The following is a 22,981-nucleotide window of genomic DNA, read 5'->3' on the forward strand; positions in this document are numbered from 1 at the left end:
TCAATTAGCAACCAATTCCTTATGTCACTTATCAATTAGAAGCAAAAGGTTACAAGAGTATTCTAATCACTTCACAAGAACATTAGCAAACAAATGATATCAATAATATTCTAAGTTCAGAATCCAAACACGGTTGATTCTTCTCCACAGTTTGTGAACTTGGAGACCAAGGGCTAGTGTACTTGTAGATCTCTATTCAAACTTAAAAGATGAATTGTTAGATACCTGTACCAATAAATGTTCTGTTATGTAGCAAATGAAATAAAAATTTATAAAACACAGATAGTATACAACATGAAAAATTACTAGCACATACCACAGATCAACAGATAAAATAACACCATGAGTTGAAATCCCAAAGTCTTTCTATTATGCGAAATACAATTCTAGCAGAGCAAGGCTCAATACATGCGTTATAGATTACGTCATCCAAAGAAGAAATGAAGAGCTTCATAGCTTCCTTATATAGAAAATGAGAGGAGAAAACCCCTCTAAGTGGAGATAACGGCTAGTTGTCTTGATCCTTGGCAAAATAATATCATCCATCGATTTTCTTTTGAAAATAATTTGATCACCGTCAATTTTTATTTTTTTATTTTTGAGGACAAATTCGAGTTTCTCTTAAAACCCCTTTTTTATTAATCCAAAAATTAATATTTTGGACTAATTTCCTCAAAAAATTCACTTTGACTTAACCATCAAGGTCTAAGGGGTCAAATTTTCTTAAAAATCCATTTTACCTTGACGGAGGACCTCCAAAAATTAATTCTTTTTTGACCCACGAATTTTTGATTATTTTCCACTTGGAGAGAATATAATTTCTCTGCATCTATTTTTTGACTCAAAATTAATTAATTTTATGGCTAATTATTTTTTTTTTTCTAAAAAGATTAAAAAATGGCTAAAGGGGATTAATTATTTTTTCCACCCTCAAATACTTTAGCCATGGTGTCTAATTATGAGTGACCATGCACTAAAATGTTTTTACATCAAAATATTACAATTTAATTCAATCCTTAGAACGAGAAATACACATTTAGGCATAGACCCTCAAGACACTACCCAATTTTGTGACACAATATGATCTAGTATGAAAAATACATAGACTCGATAAACACTAGGACTCACTTAAGACCTTTTCAATGAGTTCCACCCTAGCTTTCGGGTATATCTGGGAGAAAAACTCTGTCAATTATCTGTGTTTACAAACACACATAATTTGGTGAGGTTAAAAAACTCCCTAGGATGAAACCAATTGAGAAGAATAATAAGCTTACTTAGGTGTTTCTACATGGCTTAATAATTATACTAGATGATTTACAATAATTTTGCAGAATTTGGGTTTACAATGACACAATTAATTCCGAATGATGACTTTGTTCCACTGAGATTCCGAGACAGGGAAACGCGGGAGTAGGGATATACACAAGGGGGACGTATATAAGCAACCCCAAATTTTCGGGATTTTTTGGGGAAATAGGAGGACGTCATAGTCATAAAAGTTATAAAATTATAAATTATTAAAAAATTTAATATATAAAAATAAAAAAATAAATCCCAAAAATATGTCAATAACTAAATAGAAAATCTTAATAATTATGAAATGTACATCTAAAGACTAAATATGATCATCATTACATATTGGACTATTATCATTTGACATTTCTGCATTGTAAATAAATACATCATGTCTGCTACTTGCTGTGGAAGTAGATGTGGAGTACAATGCAAAAAAATGCAACCCTCGCATCCAAGTGGCAGTAAGAGCAGCGAAGGTGGAAGAAGGACGTCTCAAAGATTAAATGCTTCAGGTGTGGTGAAATGGGTCACTACTCAACACAGTGTCCTATCAGGAAGAAGGACAAAGATGAGAAGCACGATCCAAAGGGTGCACCCGTGAAGATTGAGGAGGGGGAGTTTGCCATGACAACCGAGATACCTCCATGAGAGAGGTTGGTTGATTTGGAGCTGTAGTTTAAAAGAGCTATAGATGGGCAGGATCCTTGAGGAGCCCACCTCTCAGATCAATTCCTTGCTACGGGAGCCCAAGATCAGAAGTAGTAGAATGGACCAGTGTCAGTTACTTAGAGTGTTGGAGCGATAGATGCAATGGCTAGAATGCCAAGTCCGATCAGCGTAGTGAAGATTTACAACAGTGTAGGGAGGCACATTGCAGTAGCAGCAACAACGCAGTGGCTTTAGAGGGATAGTGCGGGACTAGCAGCAGTTAGATATTCAGCATCGAGATGCATCATATTGAACACCAGTTCAGTAATTTGGGATGTTTTTCCGTCGCTGATGCAGTAGCAACAACAGTTTGCAGTGCAGGGGCAGTTGGCAGTGGTAGTGCCAGCAGTAGCATAGATGCATAATTTCAGAGGGAGCTGTAGTACGGATGCAGTGTTGGCAGTAGCGATGTCAGCAACAGTACAGTTGCAGTAGTTGGTGGACAACATGTTAGACATTAACAAAGCAAAGGACGATGTTATGAAGTCTCAAATTTTGCAGGGAGGCTTGGGCACATGCATTCCAAAGTACCCAGAAAGCATTTTGGGAAATTCCACTCAGAGACAATTTCATTAAAATAATTAGTTATTTTTAATGGGTCACTAAGTTTAAACTGGGGAAATTAAAATAATTAATGGGTATTAATTTAACTGTGGGTGTAACTTCTAGAAGAAGACGAGGATCAAACATAAATGGTCTTAGCCATTGCTTAGCTTCTAATCTAGGCTGTTGAATGTCAACAAGAAGATTATTTAAGGAGGCTTGAGGGTCATTTGGAAGACATACAAGGAGTTGATCAGTCATATCGAATTGTTGAAGCTAGTGGTAGCATAGTGATTGAAGAAATTTCAACCCCCACTCTGGTTATCAGTTTTCCTTATCACTCCATGCATTTAGTTTTAAATCTAAGCATGATAAAAATTCTAAAATCTGGAAATGACAATATTTTTTTGAAAACATAAATTTAGAGATTTCACAACTGCAGAAATTGCAGAAATAAAACACAACAAAATTATGACAGCCACACACAAAAAATAACACAATGATTTTTGGTCAATGTAACCCTGGAAAAACCGCCTACAACTCTTGGGGAAAACCAGTTTGAGAGCTCTTCTTTATTTCTGAAAATTCTTTTACAGAGAAATTGAAATACACAGTAAAAATTTTAGCAACCACAAATTACAACTTATCTCGATTTTCGTGCTTGAATTCCACCTCGAAAATCGTGCCAATCAACAAACAGCCAAAACATAAATTTTCCATCAATAAAACAACATTAAATGTTGTACTGCCAGCCTCGAAAAATGTGCCCAAAACTTGATGTACAGACTGTACGAACAGTGCGGATTTCGACAGTACGTCTGCCTCGAAATTTGTACCCAAATCTGCGTTGAAATTTGTGCCCTTTATGCTGTCCTTCTTCCTCGATCTCTGTGCCTTTCTCCTGCTGTACGATTTTTTCTTGGGATGCGTGCCAATAAATGTTGTTGCCTAGATTCGCTGAAATGTCTTCTTGCTGCGCTCCTTCACTTCCTCATTGCTCAAAAATTTTCTCCTTGCTCTCTCTTTTCTTTCTCCAAATGCTCATGAAAGAATGAATTGATCTTTTTCTCTTCTTTTCTCCTTTTATTCTCTAAATGACCTTTTGGGTTACTCTAAGATCTAATGGCTGAGATTCATTTAGATCTAGGGATGAGAATAAATGTGCATTTAATTCTCACTTTCTATTTTTTAACTCACCCACTTAAATAAAGACCCACTTTGCCTTTTATTTCCATAGTCACTTTTTCACTTTCTAATTCTTCATTGACTTTAATAAAGTCACCTTTAAATTAGAATGTAACTTTACCACTTATAAAGTCACTTTTAAATTAGAATGTAACTTTACCACTTATAAAGTCACTTTTAAATTAAATTGACTTTACCACTTATAAAGTCACTTAAGGAGAAAAGTACAAATAAATTTGAACACTTTTCCCTAGGCCAAAGATCAAAGCCTTAGGGAACCATTTGTCCTCTGGTACCCAAATTTTAACACTCCCTTTTACCGAGGAAAGTGTTCCTCACCACTCCCATCTTGTCTCTGAAGTAGACATGCTTGCCCCGTGGTAAGGCTTTGGTGAAAATGTACGCTACTTGCTCATTTGTGGAAATGTACTCAAGCTTGACAACTCCCTTTTGGACAGTCTCTAATGAAGTGATACTTGATCTAAATGTACTTTGACTTGTCATGAAAAACTGGATTCTCCGTGAGTTTTATGCAACTCTGATTATCACAGTAAATTACTGAAGGTCTCAATGCCTGACCAACTAGACCAAACAACATTTTGCGAAGCCATATGGCCTCACAACTATCCAAACTAGCAGCCATATACTCTGCCTCAGCTGAGCTCAATGGAACTGACTATTGTTTCCCGCTGATCCACGACACAACTGTCGAACCCAACCCAAAACAACACCCGGAAGTACTCTTCCTATCTGAAGCACAACTTGCCCAATCTGAATCTGTGTACCCTGCCAGTCTCACTCCATCACCCTGTTTATAATCCAGACCAAAATCCACAGTCCCCTGCAAGTAACGAAGAATGTGTTTTGCAGCCACCCAGTGCACTCTCCTGGGCTCACACATGAACTGACTCATAGTGTTAACTGCAAAACATATATCTGGTCGAGTGTTGACCAAATACATCAATTTACCAATCAGCTGTCTGTATAGAGTAGGATCCACCAACTCAGAATTAGAAGCGTGAAGCTTCTTCCAGTTAGTGATCATAGGTGTAGACATGGGTTTGCAGTCCTCCATGTGAAATCTGCTAAGAATATCTACAATTTACTTCCCTTGTCCCAGGAAGGAATGCCCCTCGTCCTGCCACACCTCCAATCCCAGAAAATAATGCATCAAGCCGATATCCTTCATCTCGAACTCTGAAGCAAGATCTCTCTTGCAGCCCTCAATGAGTCTCTCTGCATTAGTGATGATCAAGTCATCAACATACAACACCATAATGAGAGGCTCCTCACCTACCACAATGAAGTATAGGTTCGGATCAGCCTCACTCTTTGTGAAACCCAACTGCTGCAAGTATGTATTAATCCTCGAGTACCAAGGTCTAGGAGCTTGCTTCAGGCCATAGAGTGCCTTTTTCAATCTGCATACACGGGACTCCTTCCCATGCACCTCAAAGCCCTGCGGCTGCTCAATATAAACCTCCTCCTGAATGAACCCATCGAGAAATGTGGTCTTCACATCCATCTGGTGGATCTTCCAACCCATCTTTGCTGCAAGTGATATAATGGAGCGAATAGATGTATAACGAGCTACGAGAGCGAAGGTCTCCTCATAGTCAACTCCCTCTACCCATGAGAACCCTTTCGCCACAAATTGAGCCTTGAACTTCTCGATCCTGCCATCTGCAACATGCTTTATCTTGTAAAGCCATCTGGAAGTAACAACTGATTTACTTTCAGGCCTCGGCACTACCTCCCAAACATCGTTTTTCATAATAGAAGAATACTCCTCCATCATGGCCTCTTTCTAGACCTACTGGCTGGCCGCCTCCTCATAACTAGAAGGCTCGGAGTCAACAATGCTTGTTACTAATGCCATGTAACCACAGAACCGCTCAGGTGGTTTGCTCTCTCTAACCTGTCTCTTTGGCCCAGCAACTGATGTGGCCTTGCGCAAGGTATCTTGAAGCCACTTGGGCTTCCTCTTCCCCAAGCATACTTCTCCCACTGGAGTGAAAGAATCCTCATCATCATCATCAGGAGTCTGAACTCCTGAAGCCATGCCAATTGACCTCATTCCTGAATTTGTGCCTGTAGATGCTGAAGTACCGTGCGAACTGTCCTTTAGTGGACTACGCTGTGAACTGCTCTGTGGACTGCCCTGCATGTTTCCTGAAGAACCACCTACCTAACTCTGAGAGCCACTGCTAACTGATGGACCTGACACTGTAATTGATGTACCTCTTGATCCCTAACCACTGGATCCTTGTGACTGACTCAGCTGCTCCTGAGGGTCTGGTGACTCTGGATACTCTAACTCCCGTGACCTCTTGAAATTTCTCTCCTCCTCGATCTTCACATCCTGCCTAACAACCACTTTCCTCTGCGCAAGAATATAAATCCGATAAGCTTTTGAGGTCTTGCTATAACCCACAAAGATGCCCTTGTCTGCAGTGGGCTCTAGCTTGGTCCTGTTCTCCTTGGGGACATAGGAATATGTAAGGCACCCAAAGATACATAAGTGCCCAACATCAGGCTTCTTCCCAGAAAAAGCCTCCTCTGGAGTCACATTCCCTAAGGCACGATGTGGACTCTTGTTCTGCAAGTACACAACAGTGTTGCAGGCCTCTGCCCACAAAAATAAAGGTAACCCCTGATCATGAAGCATGGCTTTGGCAGCCCCTGCAATGGATCTGTTCTTCCTCTCTGCAACCCCATTCCGCTGGGGGTAGTAAGGAACTGTGAACTCCCTTCTAATGCCTGCCTCAGCACAAAAATCAACGAACTCACCAAGGGTATACTACCCTCCATTGTCCAACCTGAGGACTTTGATCTTCCTACCTGTCTGGGTCTCCACAAGAGCTTTGAACTCTTGAAACCGCTTGAAGACCTCACTCTTGGTCTTCAAGAAATAAATCCAGGTCTTCCTGGAGTGGTCATCAATGAATAAAACATAGTACTCATAGCCACTCAAGGATACATGAGACATCCGACCACTCACATCGGTATGAATCAAGTCAAGGATCCCGGTCGCTCTGCTTTCACTGCTGGGAAAAGGGGATCTGGCAAACATCCCCATAGCACATCCTCTGCATACATCAAGGTGATCATAACTGAAATTTGGCAAACCAGTGGTGATCTCCTGCAATGTACTCAAGGCCCTGTGATACATGTGCCCCATCCTGCGGTGCCAAATCTCACACAACTCTGAACTGCTAGATCTACTGTCGGTCTTGTCTCCAGTGCTGCTACTCAATGCCATCAGGGGCTGGAATGAGAACTTGTACACCTTGGCATGGCACACACCAATCTCTCTAGCTAAAGACGCTGGAGTTCCCCTAGGATATATGAGCACCTGCCCTCTCCTAAACAACACATCATACCCTGTGTCCTCAAGTGCTGAGAGAAATATCAGGTTCTTCTTCATTCCAGGCAGATATAGAACATCTGACACTTTCAAGGGAGGTTTGGGTCCCCTATCAAATGTCACTGTCCCCACACCGACTGCTCTAACAATGCTGTCATCACCAAGTACTACTTCCATATCAGTATCACCCTCCGAAAGCTTTGGGAAGTACTCTCTGACTCCTATCATGTGGCGGGAAGCGCCACTGGCAACATACCAAATGCTAGAAGATGCTCTGCTAGTAGTGGGGAATGCACACTCCCTCTGAACCTGTTTGGCAGGTGATTCTGCACTAGTGGCCTCACAAGCTACGAACCTAAACTCCTGATCAAAGCTCTCTGAGAAGCTCTCTATCTCTGCAGAAGCTGCTATGGGTTTGTCTTTCTCTTTTTTGTTCTTTTTCTCCATACACACAACAACATAGTGTCACAACTTTTGACAATTCCAACATTTGACTTTGGAATAGTCCTTCTCCTTGTTCTGTTGCTTGCCTTTACCTTTGCCTTTGCCTCCATTGTTGGAAGCTTGCTTCTTTGCTCTGCCCTTCTTGCCTCTTGCTAACAATGCCACATTGTCATCCTCCTCCACCTATTTGGCTGCCCCAAGATGGTTCTTTCTGATCTCATTTTGAATGCAATCATCCCATAACCTCTCCCAATCGGGAAGGTTTTCCCGTGCAACAATGCCATCCACAAAATTCTCCCAAGTTTTGGGAAGACTATTCAAAGCAATCCTCACCAACTCAGTGGGTGCAATGATCTCACCTACGACTGCCAACTCATCTCTCACTGAAGTGATCTTTGTGAGGTATGTTGTAGCACTGTTAGCCTTAGCCATTTTAATGGCCTTCAGTTTCTCCTTTAGGACCATTTTTTTGTTTTCATTTAAGCTCTGGTAAAGACTGGTCAAGGCTGTCCACATCTCATGTGCATAAGTTTTTCCTCTCACATGAGGAATGATATGGTCTTTGATTCCCTTCAGAATCAATCTTTTTTCCTTAGCCTTCTTTTTGTTAAACTCTGGCAACTGTACAGGGTCAGCAGGTACTACAACTGGGTTCTGTGTGGTATTTACCATAATGCCCCAGACTTTTGCTTCTTCAAAGATGCTCTGGATTATCTCCTTCCATGCACTGTAGTTGTTCTGCCCATCCAACTTGTCTTCAACTCTCAAACCCAAAGACTTGTTTCACTGTCCTACCAAACTGAAATTTTCAAATCTGTGGTAAAGGTTTCTGTTTTCTGTGTAAAAATCAGTTTGCTGTAATTTTCACTTTGTTGTCTCAAACTACACTTTTCAGTCAACCAAGCTCCAATACCATGAAGAAATTTCAACCCCCACTCCGGTTATCAGTTTTCCTCATCACTCTATGCATTTAGTTTTAAATCCAAGCATGATAAACATTTTAAAATATGGAAATGACTATTTTTCTGAAAACACAAATTTAGAGATTTCACAACTGCTGAAATTGCAGAAATAAAACACAACAAAATTATGATAGCCACACACAGAAAATAACACAGTGATTTTTGGTCAGCGTGACCTTGGAAAAACCCTCTACAACTCTTGGGGAAAACTAGTTTGAGAGCTCTTTTTTATTTCTGAAAATGCTTTTACAGAGAAACTGAAATACACAGTAAAAAATCCAGCAATCACAAATTACAACTTATCTCGATTTCCGTGCTTGAACTCTGCCTTGAAAAGTGTGCCAATCAGCAAACAACCAAAACATAAATTTTCCAACAGTAAAACAACATTAAATGTTGTATGGCTAGCCTCGAAAAATGTGCCTAGAACTTGCTGTATTGACTATATGAACCGTGCGGATTTCAGCAATACATCTGCCTCGAAATTCGTGCCCAAATATGCCTTGAAATTCGTGCCCTTTCTGCTGTTCTTCCTTGATTTTTGTGCCTTTCTCCTGCTCAGTGTTGCGGGGGAGCGCCCCCTCCCCCCCCGATCCCGCTCCTAATCCGCACTCCGGGCGGAGCGACTTGGGAGTGCGCTCCCTAAAAAAAAAAAAACGCTCCCTGCCTTTTCGGGAGCGTTTAGCCTTTTTTGCAATTTTTTTTTTTGCAGTAATGTTCCAAATGCAATTTTTTTCAAAGAAACAAATAAGTTGTTGAATTGAGGCTTCTGTGATCCATATTATTTATAAGTAGAACTTCGGCGTAAATCACATTTGTCGACGCGTTTCGAACCAACCAGTGTGGCTCATCGTCAGGACAAGTTGAAGAAACAGACCCAGCTATGCATGCTAAATAGTCTGAGCAGAGCCTCCAACGGCTATCTTAACCAACGGCTAATTTTGACTTAGGGACTGCAGTCAAAAAGTCAAAAGGATAATTAATGGGAGCTATTTAGATTAAATAAAAGAAATAATTATATATATTGATTATGTTATTAGTTTAATAAGAATGGTGACTTATATGGGAATTAGTTAGATTAAGGACCTGACTTATATATATATATATATATATATATGGTAGTTAGTTCTAATAACTATATATATATATATAAATAAAATAACAAAAGTTAGTTGAAAATTAAAATTAAGGGGGAAAGGTCAAAATATAAATAACTAGAAACTTTTTAAAAATTAATTTTATATGGTGATAACTTATTGGTTGGTTAAAATTTTATATAAATTTAAAGGAAATTAGTTAGATAAAGGACCTTACTTTCATAAATATATTTATAAGGTAATTTAAGGTGATAGATGGTTATAGTAATTATATAGTCCTAATATGCTAAAATAAGATGGATAGCTAACTAAAACTAAAACTGAATAAAACTAATTAAGAACGTGAAAACATATATATAATAATAATAATAATAATAATAATAAATAGATTAATTAAATTAATTAATTAATTAATAATAATATATAATAGTTACGATCATATTTATATAATAGTTATGATTGAATTAATATCTATCAGGAAGAAGAAAAAAGCAAGAGCGCCTAACATAAAAAGAAGGAGAAGGACCGGAAAAGGCCTAAAATAATAAGGACAAACCCTAACGAAAGCAAAGAAGATGAAAAAGGAGGGAGGAAGAGAAAGACTAGGAAGAAAGGGCGGGGATCCAACATCTACTGATCTTCCAGCCATCATCTCTATTGAGATTGATTGGCCTTCTTTCAATCTCAATAGCTTCCCTGAATTTACGATGATGGAACTGAGCAACTTTGGCGACAACCTTGGCCTCCTCTATACACACCTGATGCTTGGTCTTTTCAACATGCTCTGCCAATGCTGAAGACTTGGATCTCCCATGTCTTAGGTCGGCTGCATGTTTGCTGATCCTCTGATGGATGGAGCGCCCTGTTTCCCCAATATAGGGGGTCCCACAAGAACAAGGGATCAAGTAGACACCCTTCATGTCCTTAGGGTTAATGGGATCTTTCACCGATCGGAGGGAATTGCGGATGGTGTTGAGGGGCCTAAAGGTTGAGGGAATCTCATACCTCTTAAGGATCCGAGCAATCTTGTCCGTGGTTCCTTGGACATAGGGAAGATGTACACCTAGACGGCGCTCTTTAGGCTCTTTCTTAATTAACGCATTTTCAGAGGCTTTACGGAAAGCCTTCCGACCTAGGTGCCTACTATATCCATTTTCCACAAAGACATCAAGGAGATGGGATCTCTCCTTATCAAAGCTCTCACTATCAGAAATCCTAAGGGCACGAGTAGCGAGGGTGTTAAGAACACCCATCTTTTGAGCAGGGAAATGATGGGAATCTGCATGAAGATACTGCTCAGTATGCATTTTCTTTCGGAACACAGAGTGGGAGAGATAGCCATCCTTATTCTTGGATATAAGAATATCCAGGAAAGGGAGGCAACCATTGACCTCTTTTTCCATGGTGCACTTAATGGCAGAGGACTGGCTGTTGAGTGGGGCAACTTAATGATCAAGCCTATGGCCCTAGTATTGATATGCGATTCATGGTAATGTTAAATTCATAAAGTAAAAGTGACATTCTCCTTAATCTTCATTTTCATCCTTTTACTTAAATTTTTTACATTACCATGAAATGACTTAGGATGTTTGAGAGTGGTTCTGACCTCATTGGTTTTCATATAGAGAAAGTAGAATTTTAGATTTCATTCAAAATCCAGCAGACTTATCAATTTTTCAGGATTTCAGGATTGCAATGTTTCCATTGAATTTTGTCATGTACTAGGGTATGGAACTCATATTTAATCAAGAGCACGAATCCCTCTATGTACCTTGATGTTAGTGACATTGGTTGTCGAACTCCTCTATCATGACCCTCGTAAAAATGTATGCATCACTCAAGCAAAATCTTGACTTGACATTCTATGCTTTTTCTATCTTATGTTAATGCTTAGAGGGTGATACTAATGACAAAGATCCCTATACAAATAAAGAGGTAATGACTAGGATACATTTGGATATTAATGCTTAGAGGGTGATATTAATGACAAAGATCCTGATTTTCCGACAAGACTAAAAAACTAGACATCTCTCGTGGTGGCAAGAGGCCCAAGCATAAGCAATAGATAATAGATTTACTTGTCTTTTCTAGTTTCTAGTAGTTTTTATAACTATTGATTCTTTCATATTTATTATGATATTTTTTAAACAATATATGAGAATTCAAGTTTGAAGTTGGCAATTATAATTCATTAGTAATGAATTATGAATATGATGCTTCATGAAAGTTGAAAGTTGTTTCATTTCATTTGATAACATTTCATTTCATGTTAGATATTATTTGTTGTAATGGTTACACTTAGCTTACAAGTACAACTTTGGTGATCAATGATGATAAATGTTATATATTGAATTTTGAAAGCTTGAAACTTTAAGATTGATGAATCACGAGACTCAATATGTTGTATGTTACTATGTTACTAACTTGTGGACGTGGTTGATGAAGATTATAACTTCAAGATGATTGTTGTTATATGGTTCAACCTATGTTTTTTTATGTTTTTTATATCTAATTCATAATTCTACTTGTTTTTGTTGACATATATGTATCAAAATATAAAAATATAAAAAATATATATATTATATAAAAAACGCTCCAGGATTCACTCCCAAACTGGGAGCTTTTGAAAATGTTACTCCCGCACTCGTTTTCGCTCCTGCTCCCTGCTTTCGCTCTCGCTCCCAAGTAACACTGCTCTTGTTGTACGGTTTTGCCTTGGGATGCGTGCTAATAAACGCTGCTGCCCAGATTTGTTGAAATGTCTTTTTGCTGCTCTCCTTCACTTCCTCACTGCTTAGAAATTTTCTCTTTGCTCTTTTTTCTCTTTCTCTCAAATGCTCATGAAAGAATGAATTGATTTTTTTTCTCTTCTCTTCTCCTTTTATTATCTAAATGACCTTTTGGGTTACCCTTAGATCTAATGGCTGAGATTGATTTAGATCTAGGGATGAAAATAAATGTGCATTTAGTTCTCACTTTCTATTTTTTAACTCACCCACTTAAATAAAGACCCACTTAACCTTTTATTTCCATAGTCACTTTTTCACTTTCTAATTCTTCATTGACTTTAGTAAAGTCACCTTTAAATTAGAATATAACTTTACCACTTATAAAGTCACTTTTAAATTAGAATGTAACTTTACCACTTATAAAGTCACTTTTAAATTAAATTGACTTTACCACTTATAAAGTCACTTTAGGAGGAGAAAAGTACAAATAAATTTGGACACTTTTCCCTAGGCCAAAGATCAAAGCCTTAGGGAACCACTTGCCCTCTGGCACACAAATTTTAACAGTGATTTTGTAGTGATCATGCATAGAGGGGCAGAGATAGTTTTGGCTGGAGGATCTTCTCTGGAGACAAGAATACTCAACAGAGAGGCAGAGAGTGTAATGTTCCAAACTAGGGAAAATAGTGCTATGCAAAGCAAATAATAAAAACAACACCATAAGATTGAAACATTTAATGCACACCCATAGAAAGTCTAGGAATATCTAACACCTGAGCCATTTTATTATAATCTGGGAGAAGCATACAATAATGTGGAAGTGGTGCACCTGGGCTTGCCTCAATGGCAAGCGTGATCAAACCCAAGTGGTAATATGTCAAGCCCAGATGGCACAATAACTGTTGCAATGATGCCTTGCGCTGCCCCTGTGAAACTGTGTTGTCTACTGCAAGGATGCTGCTGGAAGCCCCACCTTTGGTGCTCAGAAAATTACGGAAAATTAACCTCGGCCTCCCCACGAAGGACCCAGAATAACCCACGAAGGAATTGGTCAAATGTTGACCTTGGAATTTTGGCCCAAACTCCCCTTAGCTCCTCTAGCTGCTGGCTGCGTTGGGACCCTTGTTTAACCCCTTAGATCTGCCTAGAAAATTCTATAAAATTACGAGTGTGATCCCTACCCAAAACCCAAAAAAACCTAGAAAGGGTTTCCCTTGGTTCCAACCTTCAAAAATTGACCCTTCACAGTTTGGCCTTCCTCCAATTTCGAATTATGTTGCTGTGACTGATCCTATCAATCTTTGCTCTCCCAACTCTAGCAATCCTCCTCAAATGGCCCTCCAAGTGATCTTGTACTTCTCCCGTCCAGCTCGAACTCTACAATTCCTTCCTCCAACTCCCATGTGAGCCCAATGATAGTTCTCTGTGCAGTCCCAAGTGACTGTAAATCAAACTGCTCCAATGCAACAACCTCTTGCTCCAAAACTCTCCCGGAAGGTTGATCCTCCACTGTAGTTTCAATGCCCAAACTCCCCCGGCAGTCGCTGCCCAGATGAACCCACAAGCAACACCCGCGTGTTTCCCGGATGGTTGATCCTCCACTGTAGTTTCAATGCCCAAACTCCCCCGGCAGTTGCTGCCCAGATGAACCCACAAGCAACACCCGCGTGTTTCCCGGATGGTTGATCCTCCACTGTAGTTTCAATGCCCAAACTCCCCCGGTAGTTGCTGCCCAGATGAACCCACAAGCAACACCCGCGTGTTCCCCTTCTGTGTCCTCCAGAAACACGCACTGGCTGAGACAAATGCTGAATGATTTGACTGTGAAACTCCACTGGCTCTCTTCCAGGTAGTACAAATTGCCTTTCTAGGGTGGCACTCGAAGTCCACCGAAGCAAGGGTTGAGATCTTGGCTTGGAGACACTCGTGTGCTAAACAATACAGTGACCCGACTAAGTAGCTCGAGCAAGTAAGGTTGAGTTCAATATGTCAAAAGATACCAAATGTGGCTGAGCCTCCTCTATTTATAATTTGTGGGCCTCTTTTCCCATGTGGGCCCTCGCCAACTAGCAATTCGACTTTCCCTCCTTAGTCATTCGAACTTCCCCTTTAAGGTGGTGCATATTTCCTCATGTAGGTGGCCCCAATGCTATGCTGACAAAACATTTCGGCCCCTTTTTCCTTCCTAAGTCTTTTGCAAAAATCACATGGGTCCCATGGCCTCCAAAATTATTAGAATTGTAGAATACATAAACCGGTAACAATTTAATTTCGGAAGGGACATTACAGAGAGACACATAGAGGAGGCAACATAGTTGGCAGGGAGGGTGACATAGAGCCAGGAATGGTTCACACAAGAGTAGTGCAAAATCCTTCCACGCAGAGGTCTGAATTTGCTGAGGAGGCTGATGTTCTGAGCAGGGAGGGCTGGAATCAGCTCCTGAGAGAAAATCGATTCCCAGCAGAGGTGACGTAGTGCCTTAGAGGCTGACTTAGGGGCAACGCAGAAGTAGTCAAGGACTTGTTGGTTTAGCTACCAGATCAGTCGGGACTTGCAGTTTAGAGTGAGATAATTTCACTAATTTCTTTTGTCGAGTGATATTCTCTGTACTAGATTGCCATCAAGGCATCCAGAGATTGTATTTAGAAATAACTTCTGCTTAATAATAAAAACCCCCAAATCTGCTGCACCCCCAGCATTGGATTTTTCCGTGGACGTTTGTCCAAAAATAACTGTCATTTGTGTTGTATCTTTCTCTTGTTTAGTTTCTTGTTTCGACATATTATTTTAAATTGTGTAGGCTGTAGTGTATGTATTTCAATGTTTGCCGTAGGAAATTGCAAATAACTTGTTCATGTAAATCTAACAAGGAGGAGAAATATCATTAGTTGCTGCAGTAGGGGTTCCCGGTTTATGGATTTTCACAAACACGAGGCCTGCTGCCGATCCTCTACATAATACATCTCTAGTTGTTGCGTGTGGTGCTAAATGTGGAGACTTTGGAATGAATGAGAGAGAGAAGTAGGGTTTCCAGGTGCATGTGTAAATGTAGAAAGCAATACAAGGCTTCCTGGGGTTTGTAACTATTAGAGCCAACGATGGTTTCCTGTTGGTAGGTGCATTACTTCACAGTCTAGTTATGAAATAGTTGGATGAAAGGATGGCATTCCATTGGCGGTTAACAATGTTTGTATCTTTGCATGCAATTTAGAGGGAGTCACGCCAATATTTTCACTTGCAAATCCTCTGGTAATTGCTCCAATAAGGAGTTACTGACCGAGATCTGGCACTCTCTCAGGTACATTTTTTTCAACTGAACACAAAAACATAGACAAAAGCCGTGGCTACCAACTGCGATACCAACTGCGTGTTCTGGATATCCTCGAGAAAGGCGTGGCTTCCTAGGTGCATTGACATCACAGGGACAGATAGACATTTGAGCATTCATATGCATGTACACGGAAATCAACTTTTATCTAAATTTAAATAATTCTTCCTTGTTTCCTGAAGCTTTCCAGAACTGGGAAAATTTTGAAGACTTCATCTGAGTGCAACAGAGAATGGAGCCTTTCACTATCAATTCAATAGCTTCTTTGATTACACTAGTTATTCCACTATCTATTTTTCTTGGACATACAAAAACATCTACGCCAAATAGACAAATGCCGCACAGTTTGGTGTAGAAGTCCTTTTCTTGTCCCTGAAATAGTTCTCACCACAAATCTTGAATGTGGAGGGTTGAATGAATGACCAACAATCTCGCATTGCTTTCTCTGCTAGACAAAATGGAACCTGAGCACTTGCTATAGGTTTATTTACAAATTGACTTGAGGAATAAGAATCAGTATTCTCATCATTTTGATCATGGTTTTCTTTCTCATCTTTCCCATAATCCACTTTTTCTTTTTCAAATATGTCATCTTCATAATTATCCACAATTTTTTTTTCTCTTCTTCCACATTTTCCTCTTCGTCATCATCAATTTCTTCTTCCACATCTTCCTCATTGTTATGATATTGTTCATCTTCTTGTTTCTCAAGATAGTCCTCATCCACACCATCTTCATTTGGATCATCATCTTGATCTATATCATTCTCATCCACATCAAGATTAGCTTCATCTGGATCCTCATCTTGATCTATATCAGCGTCATGGAAATCTTCAACATTATAATCATCTATTGCTTCCTCTTCCTTATTATCGATTTCCTTTAGATGTGCTGTAACTTTTGCACATGATTTTTCTAATTGCTGAAACTTTTCTTGAATTTTACTAAATCGCTGAATGAGGACGTAAATGTAATGGCATATTGTGCGGCGGATAACGTTCAAGGACTCACATGGTTATATTGTGCGGCGGGTAACGTTCACAGACTTGAATGGCTTTGATACCACTGAAGCAACAAAACTTATGGCTTGTTTACTTTTAATGTAAAAATACACAAAGGTATTTGTAATAATAATTTATTATATATATAAAATGTACAAGGATGTTGAATGTTACAATGAGGACCCGCTTATATACCTAGGCAAGTGTCCTTTCATGATTGGGCATGTTTTTTAGACATGCCTTTTCACTTAACTAATGACTATTTAACATAATCATTACTTGATTATTTATTTTTACATTTATTTTATTTATTGTTATTCTATATAATTTATATTCGTAACAACCCCTTCAACCACATCAGAAATGGAGGTGGAAGTAAAGGAGGGAGAGGATGAAGACATCACTGTAGTATCATCAACCAAAGAGGAGCTACTACACTGTTTGACAATGTTCTTGGGGTAGAGTCCAAGGCTGAGATGTTCAGACCGTTAAATGATGGATTATTGTCCTGAAGAGGGGCTGAGAAACTGTAGAGCTGAGATGAGATCCTTGCAGAGAAAAGAATGGATGAAGAACCACATCAACATTGCTAAGGCCATAGAGAAAGAACTGAAGAAGCGCCTATCAGAACAAGAAGAAAATTTATATTTAAAGAACCTTAATCAAACATTATTAGAACAAATCAAAAGTTTAAAAGATGAGGAGCAGGACATTAAGAATAAAACCAACAATCCAGAAAGCAATGAACTTTCACGTATCAAGAATCACAATCAAAAGCTACTCACGCAAATCAAGAAACTTTAAAAATGATAAGAAATCATTGGAGAACAAACTAGAAGAAATTATGACAAAATCGAAGTCTCCAGATGAAAAAACTCAAATTGAAGAAAAAAGAACGAATACTGATCCAATGAACATCACAATTCAAGAAGATGACAAACCAATAGAAGTGAAAACATACTCAGATGTTACAATTCAAACGACAAAAATTTCAAGTAAATATCCAACAATTAACCAAGTGACTTCTGTACCTGAAGGAAATCATATATCTCAAGTAAGTCAAGAAAGCATCACAAACATGTTTAAAGGAAATCAAATCACAAGAATTCCTTGTCAACATCTGAATCACAAAAGCAAACATCTCCATCAGTTTACAAATATGTATTGCTCAGAACAGAAACAACAAACATATGTTCCGAAGGCTACTAATGTTAGCGCAATTCAATCTTGTGATAAAATTTCATCTGAAATATCCAGTAACTACAACATTCCACAGAAGATTAATGTAGGATAGTCAGATCCATTCTCAGTTCGACAATTTTGTTTATCACTCAGAGATCATATTGTCTTGTATCAACGAAGATAACAATTCCGAGACAAGAAGACATTCGAAACATAGAAAGAGATCAAGCCTTTTCATCAGTACGCTTTGAGGACAAAGCTTTTCTAAAGGGAAAGGCAATGTTAGGAATAAAATATATATAAATATATAGTATATAAATAAATAATAAATGTAATAATAGTTAATTAAACAATAACTATTTACTGAAGAGGCATGTGTTAAGGACATGACCAGTCATGAAAGGGCATCTTCCTAGATATATAAGTGGCCCCCCCATTTGTAACACCATCATCTCATATCATTTCTCTTATACATTATTCAATATATGTTTCTTATCCTCAATAGATGTCTTCGTGTACCAAGTGTTCTTAAGATTATTGTAGAGTACGAACTTTGTTCGTAACAGGAACTCCCCAACAACTTTATGGAATTGGGTTTCTCAGCCAAAGATCAATAGGACGTTTGTGGTCTCATTGATCTAGGAAGTATCCCAGGTCTCTGCTTGCCACTTGTCTCTAGGGGGGTATATTTAGAGACAATACAAACAACAAATCCACTAATAAAACTAATAGAAGAAAATGCTTCAACATGGTTCTCCTAGGCTTTTTTGCCTATGACGTTCTTTGTATAAAGATTGTGTTGAAATTTCTAAGTTTAACACGTCAGAAACTCTTCCTGCATTATCTGGTTTATTTCACCTACTTGTTTATTTCTCAACAAGTTATTTAACCATATAAATACTGAAAATAAGCAAAAATGAAGTCTCAACCATCTACAGATCATCAACTGAAAATAACAGACAAACACACAAGGGACACCGCTATTTTTGGACAATCGTCCCCGGAAAAACCCAACTTGGGAAAACCGGTGCAGCAGTTCTGAGAGTTTTATTATTAATCAGCTTTCTTGAGTACAACTAGGGTGCCAAACTGGCTCACCCAACAGAGATATATATCTAGCAGTAATACCTCTCTTCAGGAGTAGATATTCAGCAAGTCTGCTCCACGAAAATCCTTCGAACGCTTCTCTAAGGCTTTGCATCAACCCTCCTAGCCTTTGCGTAGCTCTGGAACCCACTACGTCAGCCCTCTGCTGCACTGCGCTAGCTCTCTGGCCTTCTGCGTCATCCACGCAGGCCCTACTAGCCTTTGCGCAGTCTCTCTTGCCCTCTACGTGGCTCTTGCTGGCTCTGCGTAGCCTCCTCAATCACTGCGTTGACCCTCCGACACTATCTTTTCCTCTCTGCTATGCACTCACCGCCCCTCGCTGCAACTCAGATCACTTGTTCGAATTTTCTCAGCAAACCCCGCTCCAGAAAATCGAACTGACTGATCAATCTTGGTTTGTCTCCAACTGACCCTCAAGCCTCCTCTTATACTTTTTCTGTTGAATCTTCAACGGTCGAGATTAAATCTCTAATCAACGGCTAAGATTAGATTTAGCTTGATCCATGTCATTTAGAACATTCTCACCTAGTTTCATATTAATACCCATTAATATTTTAATTTTCCTAAGTTTTTTAATTATTTTAATATCTTTCTACTCGGGTGGAATTTCCCCAAACCATTTTTGGGTCTTGGAGATCTTATGTGCTTTAGCCTCTCCACCAATTTTCATGGCTAGAGCACATCCAATGCTACCCCAAATCAACACTCCTTCTTAGCGAGGAATGTGCTTTAGTAATGTTCCACCACTAAACATCACCCTGATCATCCGACACTGGTACCTGTGCTGATGCTTGGCCTGCTGCCCAACATCCTCTGCACTGCTGCCTCCTGTACTGTTGCCCATGGCTCTGTCAGTGCCACTGCCTCATCCGTACTGCAGCGCCCTCTGCATCTGTGTTGCTGTTGGTCCTTCGTCCCAACACTACATCTGCGCTGCAGTTCTCTCTCATCATGCTCATCGTGCTGCCCATAGCCCTACCATTACTAATTGTTGCACTGCAACTCAGTTACTGAGAAGTAAGTAACTGATCTACCCAACTACTGACATCCTTGTCAGGCTAGAAGCCCCTTGATGCTGAAGCTACCTCTGTTGCTATCTTGTGCTCCCTCTGCTGCCTCTGCGCTGCTGCAACATCTCTGTGCCTCTTGCACTGCTACAACCATCTCTGTGTCTTTTTGCATTGCTGCAACCTCCTCTGTGCCTCTCACACTGCTGCAACCCTCACTGCGCTGCCAAAGACCACTGCATTGTAGGACTGCGTTGTTGCTCCATTCGCATCTTGCTTCTACCGACATCTGTCATCCTACTACTGTCTCTCGGGGCTCCCGTAGCCGGATATGATCCAAGAATTTGGGTACCTCAAGGATCTTGCCCCTCATCTTCTGAAGTCCTCCTGACTACAGCTCTATGTCTCCCCACCTCTTCTCTAGAGGTGCATGAGCACTCATGGCATAGTCGTCATCCATCTCGACTTCTTTCTCCTCCTTAGCCGGAGCTGCCTTGGAGTCAGAAGCCTCTCCCTTATTCTTCTTCCTGGGACACTGGGTTGCATAGTGACCCAGCTCCCCACAATGGAAGCACTTTATCTTGGAGATGTCCTTCTTCTTCCTCTTCCTCTTCTGTCCCGCAGATGCCAGGGCCGCATCCTCCTCCTCTTTCTTGATTTGACCTCCTTTGCTGCTATTTCTCGTCTTGGTCAGCAGTCTGATCTCTTCTTGGCGAAGACCTGCCCACACCTCTTCTCATCCTAGAAGATTAGCTTTGCCCAAAATGCTTTGGACAAATGTCTCCCAATCCTCGGAGACTGCATTCAGGGCGGTCCTCACCATGAACTGCTGATTCGGTGTGGCCCCTATGGAAGTAAGTCGTTCCCGAATCTTTTGCAACTTGCTGAGGTATAGATCTATCTGCTCCCCCTTCTGCATTTGATATGACCGCAACTGATTTTCCAGTAGTATCTTCCTTTGCACGAAAGTGCCCTGATATAATGTCGTCAAGGTATCCCACATTTCCTTTGCTGTGTTCTTCTCGGAAATATGCTGAACTACATGATCCTTGACCCCATCAAGGAGTATGCATTTTGCCTTGGCCATTGCATCCTAATACCTTTCATTATCAGTCGAGTCAACTGGGATAGCCACGGTTCTCAAGGCGAAGCCCTTGATGCGATGTCTATCCAGAACAAAGAGGATCCTGGCCTTCCAGATGACAAAGTTGGAAGCCCCGTCCAACCTGTCCTAATCCCTCAGTCCGTTCATTGCCATCTCTGCTCTTCTCCTGAACTGCCTCTAAGTCTCGACTTCCCTTCTGGAAGTTCTCTCCTAGACTCCCTCTGAGTCTCAATTTCCCTCCTAGAAATCCTCCTGCCAATTGTTGAACTGCTCCTCTCCGATCCTCTATGCACCTGCAATACGGATCTGGATTTCTTGGTTAGAAATCCCTCAAGGCAGCGACTACCTCTACCTTGGTTCTATCTCGTTAAGTACTGTTCTGCTTCGATAGTAGCAACACCCCACCAGATTTCCAATCCACAATCTGCCCACAGCTCCCTAGGCCCCAGCAGCTGAAGAAACTGAGCCTCTTAGCTTTGCGCAATCCTAGCAAGGCTGAATCGTTCCTCGGGCCAACTGCGTCAAGCCTACCTAACTGAGTAGGATGACGTGGCTCTTTGTGAGCCTCTTCTGCCTCTCTCTGTCTCTGCGCTAGCCCTCTATCTGGCTCGAAATGATGACACAGGCCTTCCGCGTCACTCCTGCACTGCTGCCTTCTACTTAGGAACACCTTTATCTCTCGGGACAACTGTTTTTGCTGCAAATCTTCTGATTTAGCTGGTGCCTTCATCTCTCTTGTGATCTCCAACCCTCTGATACCATGTTGAAATTTCTAAGTTTAACACGTCAGAAATTCTTGCTGCATTATTTGGTTTATTTCACCTACTTGTTATTTCTCAACAAGTTATTTAACCATATAAATACTGAAAATAAACACAAATGCAGTCTCAACCATCTACAGATCATCAACTGAAAATAACAGACAAACACGCAAGGGACACTATTATTTTTGGACAATCGTCCTCGGAAAAACCTAACTTGGCAAAACCGGTGCAGGAGTTCTGAGGGTTTTATTATTAAGCAACTTTCTTGAGTACAACTAGGGTGCCAAACTGGCTCACCCAACAGAGATATCTATCTGGCAGTAATACCTCTCTTCGGAAGTAGATATTTAGCAAGTCTGCTCCACGAAAATCCTTCCAACACTTCTTTGAGGCTCTGCGTCAGCCCTCCTGGCCTCTGCGTAGCTCTGGAACCCCTTGCGTCAGCCCTCTGCTGCTTTGCGCTGGCTCTCTGGCCTTTTGCGTCACCCACGCAGGCCTTGCTAGCCTCTGCGCAGTCTCTCTGGCCCTCTGCGTGGCTCCTGCTGGCTCTGCGTAGCCTCCTCAATCACTGCGTCAGCCCTCCGACACTATCACTGCCCCTCTACGATGCACTCACTGCCCCTCGCTGCAACTCAGATCACTTGTTCGAATTTTCTCAGCAAACCCCGCTCCAGAAAATCGAACTGACTGATCAATCTTGGTGTGTCTCCAACTGACCCTCAAGCCTCCTCTTATACTTTTTCTGTTGAGTCTTCAACGGACGAGATTAAATCTCTAATCAACGGCTAAGATTAGATTTAGCTTGATCCATGTCATTTAGAACATTCTCACCCAGTTTCATATTAATACCCATTAATATTTTAATTTTACCAAGTTTAGACTTAAGAACTCCATTAAAAATATTAATTATTTTAATATCTTTCTAACTGGGTGGACCCCAAACCATTTCTGGTTCTTGGAGATCTTATGTGCTTTAGCCTCTCCACCAATTTTCATGGTTAGAGCACCTCTGATGCTACCCCAAATCAATAGATTGTACATGGAAGGAAGGGTGATGTCTCTTAAAATTAACTTCAGTCTCTGTTTCCAATGTCCATATATGTTATTATTTGGTTGCTTGTTATAATTTGGCTGTACTCAGAATTCTTATTA

At 40.3% G+C, this 22,981-nt stretch overlaps 1 protein-coding gene across 2 annotated transcripts in view; it reads left to right on the forward strand.

Annotated features, from left to right (window-relative positions):
* The window catches only part of LOC149142158 (uncharacterized), a 59,050-nt gene that overhangs the window by 22,024 nt on the left and 14,045 nt on the right, over positions 1-22,981 (forward strand). The gene's annotated exons all lie outside the window — the stretch shown is intronic.

Source organism: Pinus tabuliformis, chromosome X (assembly GCF_031772625.1).
Source record: "Pinus tabuliformis cultivar Carrire ecotype Pingquan chromosome X, CPIR1, whole genome shotgun sequence".
Lineage (NCBI taxonomy): Eukaryota > Viridiplantae > Streptophyta > Pinopsida > Pinales > Pinaceae > Pinus > Pinus tabuliformis.